The sequence below is a fragment of the Paroedura picta genome, chromosome 5 (assembly GCF_049243985.1).
Source record: "Paroedura picta isolate Pp20150507F chromosome 5, Ppicta_v3.0, whole genome shotgun sequence".
Taxonomy (NCBI): Eukaryota; Metazoa; Chordata; class Lepidosauria; order Squamata; family Gekkonidae; genus Paroedura; species Paroedura picta.
In genome coordinates, this window is record NC_135373.1 from 8,324,385 (window position 1) to 8,333,950 (window position 9,566).

The following is a 9,566-nucleotide window of genomic DNA, read 5'->3' on the forward strand; positions in this document are numbered from 1 at the left end:
TAAGGAGACAAGCGGTCCCTCAGAAATGTGGGGTCCTGGCCATAGATGACCTTAAAGGTGAGAACCAAAACCTTAAAACTGATCCAGAAGCTAACTAGCAACCAATGCAGCTGCCTCAGGACAGGCTGGATGTGGGTCCTCCATAATGACCTTGGCAGGACACTAGCATCCGCATTTTGAACCCATTGCAATTTCCGGGTCAGAGACAAGGGTAGGTCCATATAGAGCAAATTGCAGAAGTCTAATTTGGAAGTGACCACTGTGTGGATCACTGTGGCCAAGTATTCTGGAGACAGGTTGGCACTAGTATCCTCGCCTGACGCAGGTGGTAAAACACCAATTGTCCTGCCCTTGTGATCTGAGACTCCATAGATGGGGAAGCATCAATGATCACTCTCGAATTCCTGGCAGTAGGTGCAGTGATAAGCTTTACCCCATCTAGGGAGGGAAGGCATGCTTCCTGAACCTGCCCCCTTCTGCCCAGTCACAGGGCCTCCATCTTGGAGGGGTTGAGTTTCAGGCAACTGTGCCTGAGCCACCCAGACTGCCTTTTTGTGCTGGCTCCTATGGCAGCCATTTTTGGCAGCCATGTTTTAGCTCCGCCAACCATACTGCATCAGAGGGACCAGAGGGCCCCCCCAAGGTCAAAAAGGTGGGCATTCCTGGTTTAGAGGGTTGGAATTGGATCTAGTGGACCTTGACGGAACATTCCCCACACTCTGAAGCTGGTATGCATCTTTTGTCTATTCAGTCTATCCAGGATCATAAACTCAGGAAGTGAAAACTACACACTCCACCTTGAGCTCTTCTGACATCCAGCAGGACTTAAAAGTGCACCCAATGGGGTTGCCTCAAAGTACTTCTCTAATTTACTCTTCTACAGCTCCACCTCCCATTCCTGCCTTTCCCCTTACCTCCGAGGGCTGAATCGTTTCCTCCTTCTCGGTCTCCTTGGAGAACAGATTCTGTGGGAAAGGAGAAGAGAAGGAGCAAGAGGGACAGAGGAGCCCAGGTGATCGTAGAGATGCCAGCTTTGGGTTGGGAAATGCCTGGAGACATTGGGGGTGGAGCTGGGCGAGGGTGGGATTTGGAGTGGGGAGGGACTGCAGGGAAGTAGAACTCCAAAGCCCTTCAAAGCAGCCATATTGTTGTTGTTGTTGTTGTTGTTGTAGGAAATAGGCGGTCCCCCAGGTATTTGGGTCCCAGAACGTGAAGGGCCTTTTCTCCAGGGGAACTGATCTCTGTCAGCTGGAGATGAGCTACAATTCCAAGGGATTCCCAGGTCCCACCTGGGGACGGGCATCCCAACATGATCAGGTTAGCCGAATCCAGCAGCATACCAAAAATGCCTTCTGATTAACCCCAGGTTACAACCCAACTCCCTTATTCTAAAAGAGTTCTGCAGGGCCTGCAAAATGGAGCTCCTCCACCAGCCATTTGGTTGAGGTCGACCGAAACGAAATAATACCTGCTGGGCTCTGAACCTCCCCGCCTTGAACACATGCGACGGATCAGAACAACCATGGGCCTAGTAGATGGTTCACTAGGTTTAATGTTATTTTCTCTGTTTATGGTTGTTATTACTGTTACCTTTCGTTCCTTATAATCAGTGAGTTTGAGGTACGTTCTACGTGAACTGCCCTCAGCCTAAGGATAGGGCAATATACAAGTGTGATGAATAAATACCTCACACAAAGCCTCCTTCCACTGGGCGGAGTCCTCTGATGCCGTCTCTGGGCACTCATCGGTGTTTTGGGCCTCCTGGGCTGGTGTGGACTGTAGGAAGGCAAGTGAGAGAACATCCCTTGTCCAGAGTCACATAATGCACAGAGGTGGAAAGGATTTGGGAGGTTTTTGCTCTTCTCCTTTGGGGCCATCTTCAGATTTGATGAGGATGTTTTCCATCCTTTCATGCAAAGCATTGATGGTTATGTCAAAACACTGGGGGGGGAGAGCTCTCTGACACCCCCCTCAAGAAGACCTCCCTCCAGATTAACAAAGGTGCCCTTGGGAGTCTGCAGGTCTTTATCTGGCTGTGAATCCACCCAAGGTGCTCTCATCTCTTCCGCACTTTGGTAGCTACAGTCTCACCAAGGCCCGGGGGTCCTTGTCCCCCCCACAGGAGCGACTGGCCTCGACCAGGGCCAGGGCCTAGTGAACTCCACTCCCAGCAGAGAGGAGGGCCCTGACAGAGCTGGGCCTGCAAAACAATCCTATTCCATCAGGCATATGGTTGAGGCCAGGATGTATAGATGAACTTTCCCCGCCCCAACCCATCCCGGGCACCCCTCGCCAAATGTGATGCACAGCTCCCCTAGCCTGGTAACATGGAGGACCAATCAATACATTAAGTAATTAATTAATGCACCTCTGGAAAGCCTCCTGTGCATTTATGGCCCCCTTGCAGAGGATTATCACTCTGATTCCTGGATTCCCCCGTTAGCTGAAGAACCATGATGACCCCAATTCCTACTCATATCAAATCCTTTTTTAAGGCTCATGAACTCACCGGCTCTTCAGCAGAAACCTGCCCTTCAGGCTTTTGTTCCGGACCTGTGGAAAAGTTAGACCTTACTGAACATCAAGTCCGTCACCACTTATCTCCTCCTCTGTCCTGATTGGCTCAAGAGGAGACTTCCTGCTCTTTTGAACACGCTTCCTCCCTGCTTGCCTCCAGGACAGCAGTTGAACGACTGCAGACCTCACTGTAAATGAGGTCTCTTATCTCCTTTTTCTATGCACAGTTGTTTCTCTTCATAATAAGACCACTTTATTCCTTTAAGCAACCAGGGTCTGTGCTTCTCCTGCCTATTCAAACTCTGTCAAAAACAGCGATGGACAAGATTGAACCAAAGATCTTCACCATTCACAATCTCTGTGGAGAACCCTGTATGATCCCCCCACTCCCCCGCCCCCTGTCAAGATCTCGATGATTTGACTGGGCAAGAGGAAGACCCTCTAGATCACCACTGCAATCAAAAGATCATTCGTAGGATAGCTGAGGAAACTAGGATGCTTTGGCGGGGGGTGGATAGGGTAGTCATCAGTGGGTCCCAAGAGAGAGAAGAGCCCTTGCTTCTTGGACTTGCTCACACCAGACCCCCATGGCTCCTCCACTCAGCGGATGGTCCTTCCTCATATAACTTCAGACCTACTTACCCGTTACCTCTTCAGTTTGGCACGATATTATGGTCTTCACGACTCGGATGGCGAAAAAGATTACACTGATGAAGCCAATAAGGCCGATCCACAGTAATTCCTGTTTGGATAGGAAACATGAAGAGGACGGAACTGTGACCCAAACCAAATCAAAGTCACCTACAGGAAGTCCCTGTCCATTGCCAGGACCCCATCAGCCCTCCCAGACATTCCTGGCAGCTACTGACTGCCATTCCCTTCCTCAGGTCAAAAAACAGATCCCTAAACTCTTCAGTTCCTCGCTGAACTCCATCACACTCCCTTCCACTACTCTAATCTGCATGGAGACATTAGATGGGAAGCCCCAAATCTCAGTGGCTATAGCAGGCTATCTCAACCTTTTTACCTTTGAGAAACCCCTGGAACATTCTTTAGGTTTCTAGAAAGCCCAGAGGTGGTGCAATCTTGCAGAATATGGCTGGGAAGCAGAGCTTTGTCCATCCCCACCTGAGGCTTCTGCCTTTCCCACCCCCTCCAGGCCCATCATTGGCCATTTTGGGGGGAGGGGCAGGTCAACATGACCATAGGTTGTCATATCACAAAAATGCAAGTTTGAATTGTTTCCAAAATATATAAAAAGTTAATTCCAGCTACTCAGAAAACCCTTCCAGGTCTGTCATGAGACCCTGGTTGAGAAAGCCTGGGCTCAACTGACCCTCTCCAGATGTCCATGGACTGTAAATCGCAGAAGCCCTTGCTAGTACTGGAATTGTAGTCCATGGACATGCCTGCCTTATGCAGGGTTTTGGACTAGATGACCCTGGAGGCCCCTTCCAAGTCTCTGATTCTCTGGAGAGCCACATTCTGGCCATCCCTGGCTGAAACACTTGGACGGTATTGCAGAAAATGTCATCCTGAGTCTGCTCCAATTGGCTCTTGAGTCAGAGATCCAACAGTTTTGAGGACAAGAAGAGATGTTGGCTACTGGTGGGTGGGTAGCAGATGACTGATGGCCAAGAGACAGTTTGGGGGTTGCTGGAGCTTGGTTAGATAGATATGAATCACATCTTGCCACCCATCTCATGTTCTTCAGGCCCAGCTCAGGGCGGCAGCCCTCATGACAGCAGACTTCTACCTTCCCCCTGCCCCAGATTCCTCCCTGAAGAGGGTCCCACACCCAACCCAAGGCCACCTCCTCCTGCCCAAACTCTCCACTTCCCACCAATCCTCCATCTCCTTCCAGAAGAGTGTCCTTTCTTACTTTCAAGATACATTTGGTACACAATATTTCCTTTCCCTCTTTTTCTCCATCCATCTTCAGTTTTGCTCCTGAACTCTTCAGCTACAGAGAGCCAAGTGAGCCCGAGGGCTGTTGGAAGCATCTTTTGCCTCCTCCGTTGCCACGGATGCCGGAACCCCGGGATAATGACATCAGCAGAGGGGGTTCCGTGGGCACCGGCTGCTCAGGGAGGCTGATCTTGTGGACTGGGCAGGGAGGGGGCTGGAAAGTGGGGCAAGAAAGCAGGGGCTGAGCTGCCTTCCCTCGTGCCCATCCGAGGAATTTGTGCTTCTTAGAGCAGGGGTCTCCAGCCCTTCGGATCCTGCAGGATGCTTGCGATTTCTGACCCAATCTGGTGGGTGCAGCCATAAAATGGAGAAAAAGCCAGACAGACACAGCCAATCACATCACCAGTGGCCAATCAGAAGCCTTGTGGGGCAAAATGCCTATATGCTCCTGCCTCCTTTCTGGAAATGCATGGTGGGTGGCAGGAAAGGTGGGGGCACCATGTTATAGACCATATGGACTATTTCCTTTGTGTCTTCAGTTTTGGAAAGCACTCAGTGATATTTCAGCATTTTATCAATGGTTTGTCTGTTAATAAATCACAGGCATGAGCTTTCTAGAGGTTCTACTTCAGCCTCCAGAAGCTAAGCCAGAAAGTGGCGGCCGCAGCAGGGCTGGAGCAGGAAACCTGGGCTGCCTCCGTCCCTCTGTCTTAAAGTCGCTCTTCAGGATTTTATTGATAAAGGAGTGGACACCAGCTGAGATGTTCGGAGAGGGATGGACCACGTGCTGTTTCTGATATACCTGGATATAATAAAACAAAAATCCTGACAGGTCCCTGTGACAATATATTGGCATATCACAACAATGTACTTTCCCCCACATTTCATATTTAACATTCTAGCCCTTTTTGTTGTAGAGGTATAATTGAAAAGCTGTGGCTGCACATTACTCCTTTCAATAGTGAAAGCTGGGAAGTAACACAATCTAAAAGTCCTTGGAAACAACCCATTTCTTCCTCTAAGGCAGTGGTTCTCAACCTTCCTAATGCCGCAACCCTTTGATACAGTCCCTCATGTTGTGGTGACCCCCAGCCATAAAATGATGGACTCCACAGTTAGCCAAATACTTCTTGAAATTTTAAAATTAGAAAAGAAAGGAAAGTCATATTCAGGCCAGATTCAAGTGGGTAGCCTTGTTTGTCTGAAGAAGCACAACAAAATCAGAGTCCAATAGCAGCTTTAAGACCAACAAAGATTTATTCAAGGCATTCTTCCTCAGACATACTCAGGCCAGTCTAAGACTCCGTGCTATCTGGGCGAAATTTCTGCTTAGACTCGCATTGCCTCTACAAAGCTTGGTTTGAAGCTCAGTTTTAACCCCTTGCATTATACGGTTCCCAGATTTCTCAAAGCGCTTTTGAATTCTTGTTAAATGCTGAATCACGCAGCGCTCTCAGTGGTCACACACACACACACCCAGCAATATGAAGGAAAATCATCCCATGGTGAGAATATTAATCCACGTGGTCTCTGTCGGTGCTTGTGATGTTTGTATTCTAGTTGGTAGCCACTAAACCTCCAGAAGAAGTTCCTCACAGTGAGAACGCTTTCTCAGTGGAACAGGCTTCCTCGGGAGCTGGTGGGTTCTCCATCTTTGGAGATTTTTAAACAGAAGCTGGAGAGCCATCTGATGGAGAGGCTGATTCTGTGAAGGCTTAAGAGGGTGGCAGGTTACGGTGGATGAGCGATAGGGTTGTGAGTGTCCTGCATAGTGCAGGGGGTTGGACTAGATGACCCAGGAGGATCCTTCCAACTCTATGATTCTGACTCTGTGATTCTAGTTATAAGTTCTTAGATCTCCAGCAACCCCCCAGAGTCTGACAAACCTATTGTAAAAGGAGGGCAATTTTGTTGAAATGACTAATTTTGGATATACCTTCCTCTCTTTTACTCTTCATGAGGGCCTGATTTAGGCCATGGAGGGCAACTTCCCCGTCTTTGTGAGTGTCTGCCTTGAAGAATGAAAAGCAACACAGGAAACAAGAGCTTTGTTTCCTGCTGTTTGTGGTGTTGTCAGACAAAGATATGGAACTTTCCGTCCTCTGCAGATCTGCTGCAGAAATTAACAAAAACGTGGTAGGAAATTAAAGAAGCCTACCTGGATAAACAGAGAACTTCAGAAGGACAGCTATGGGAGAAAAAAAAGAAATGTTCAAGGGGCGAAGGACAGACCTCTAAAGAAGAGTACCTGCAGGTTTTTATCCCGGACAGAGCCCACCCTATCTCCTCCCACATTGCACTTACCCTTTTATTTAAACAGCTCGGCAGGAACGGTCAAAGATGTGTCTCTCCGCCCTGCTTTCTTTTACGCTGAGCTGTTATTTTACAAAATAAAGACCTTACTTCTCACTCCCTCATTTTGACCGATTGGTAATTTGCTTCAAGACTGGAATCACAAAATAGTTGGTTTCAGTTTGTGGTGAGCCAGCCAGGAAACAATGCCAAGGTGTACATTCAATTTTCAGTCATCAAGATAAATAACGGAAAAGAAACTTATCCAATACATCTGGGCAGAAGAAGAGGACCACAAGTTAAGTGAGTCACCCTGTGGTTAGCAGGAAGGAAAGCAAGTGGATCACAATGATGATCAACAAGCTCTAGTATTTGCTACTAGGAATACCTCTCTGCACTCTTTTCCCCTTACTGGGGTAAATTTTCCCTCCAAAATGAAGCTCCTTGTCCCAGACTATCACTGTTCAATGTCTTTGCTTTTGTTCAGCCCAACATGGCACTGAATCGCTTTTACTAATAAAGCCTGGTAGGGGTGGGCTATAAGTCTAACTAATAAATAAATAAAACTGATTAAAGGTTTTATTTTACAAAGAGGGGAAGGGTGGTTGGAATGACAAATCATGGTTATGTTCCCAAATTAATTAGGTCACAGGCTTTTTGGATGGATGTTTACAGGCTTTTCTTTCAGTGCTTACGTTTCTTATTTTAACAAAGAGGTTTCTTTCTTGCCCAAACACCTTGGTTCTACTCTGACCTGTAGTCTTTGTAGTTCCCCGGAACTCCCCTGGTTCTTAGAAAGGGGACAATCTCAGCTGGGCCACAGCTTTCTATCTCCCTTTCTGATGGAAGCTCTGCCTCACACACACATGTATCTTAGGCAATTCACCCCTGATTTCCCCCTCCAACTAGGCAGAGGTCCCCCTCCTCTCCCTTAGAAGGGTTCTCCTTCTAATTGGTGTTTGCTCCTAAATTGTCTACCAAATCACTGCTCCAGCTGACAGATACTGTGTGGCTTCTCTCTCTATCAAAAACTCAGTACTTTCACAAGTGTTTCTTCTCAGATAGGTGTTTCAGCTAAGGAGCTGTCTGAGGCTTAACTGATTGCATCTAGCCAGCTTTCTCAATCTTTTTACCATTGGGAAACCCCTGAAATGTTCTTCAGGCTCTGAGAAACCCAGAAGTGGCACGATTGTGCAGAATATGGTACATGCTCCCCTTCCCACTCTCCCCAATCCCATTTTGGGAAGGGTGGGTGGTCACATCTCTCAATAAATGTTTAACACGTTTTTTAAAATATAAATAGAAAGATAATTAACTCCCATTCATTTGGGGAAACATTCCAGGAATCTATCTATCTATCTATCTATCTATCTATCTATCTATCTATCTATCTATCTATCTATCTATCTATCTATCTATCTATCTATCTATCTATCTATCTATCTATCTATCCATCCATCCATCCATCCATCCATCCATCCATCCATCCATCCATCCATCCATCCATCCATCCATCCATCCATCCATCCCTCCCTCCCTCCCTCCCTCCCTCCCTCCCTCCCTCCCTCCCTCCAGCCAGCCAGCCAGCCAGCCAGCCAGCCAGCCAGCCAGCCAGCCAGCATATATATATGGGAGCCAAAATCGGGTCCCCTATATAACGGAGACATTGTTAATTGAACAATACAGATCCTTCAGATCCTTACTTATGGAAAAATACTGTTGACATTCTGAATGAGAGGGACTAGCCCCCGAAGAAAAGGTGTTTGCCTTGAAAATGGGTAATCTTTAATCTGGACCCCATTCTGGCTCCCCTATATATATATGCATATATAATTTTGCGGAAGACATTGTATTATTTTTGCCTTTGAAGACATACATATAAAGGATACTGGAAGAAATATGTCCATCACTTTGAACTTATACCTTTGAACTCTATAAGAACCACACGGAGAGGTCTCAGAAAATACTTTTATTTTTCACCAGTCTCCTCCTTTCCTTTCGTTTCTCATCGCCTGGAGCTTGGCAACCCTGCTGGAAAGACAGGGCAATGACTGGCTGCAGGAAGCAATTTTGTTGTAATGTCTTCTTGCGGCTCTTTTTCTTTTGGAGAGACTTCCTCTCTTTCTTCTTCAAAACAGCCATGTTCATAGCCACCGAGGGCAAGTTCCCCATCAGTGTGAGCTTCTGTCTTTGAAAATGAAAAGCAACAGGAAACAACCGCTTAGTTCCCTGCAGTGGACAGTTTGTGGTGTTCCCAGACAAAGACACGGGGTTTCTCGTCCTCTGCAGATCTGGTGCAGCATTTGATGGAACCGTGATAGGGAATTCAAGCGGCCTCTATGGATGAGCAGAGAACCTCAGGATAAGCCAAGGAAGAAATAGGGATTGTTCAAGAAATGGAGGGAAGTACAGGAAAAAAAGAGTCTTCAGGTTACTAGGCACTGCAGGTCAGTCATCAGAGAGGCCAAAGATGGGAGAATCCTGAGACGGGTCAGAGAAGCCGACTATAACAGACTGAAATTGGCAACATGCTTTCTGCAATGAATCTGATGGAGGCAGCCTCCCATCATGCTTTGCTCCCCTACCACTTTTCAAGAAATGTGTTTTTTGCAACATAGTGCCTGCTTGCACCTTTGTTTTCGTTGCATCCCTTGATCGCCTTCCCCCCTTCTTCCCAAATTGTCCTGAATGTATATATTTTTTAAAGCTTGGGACATAATATTATAATGCTGCTGTGTAAGACTGCTGTTTTTTAAATATAGAAGCAGTGTTGTAACACAGTCACTCCTTTTTTAAAAGAAAAAAAGGCAGATTTTTTTCGTAACAGAGGGAAGGAAGGGGAGGGAGGA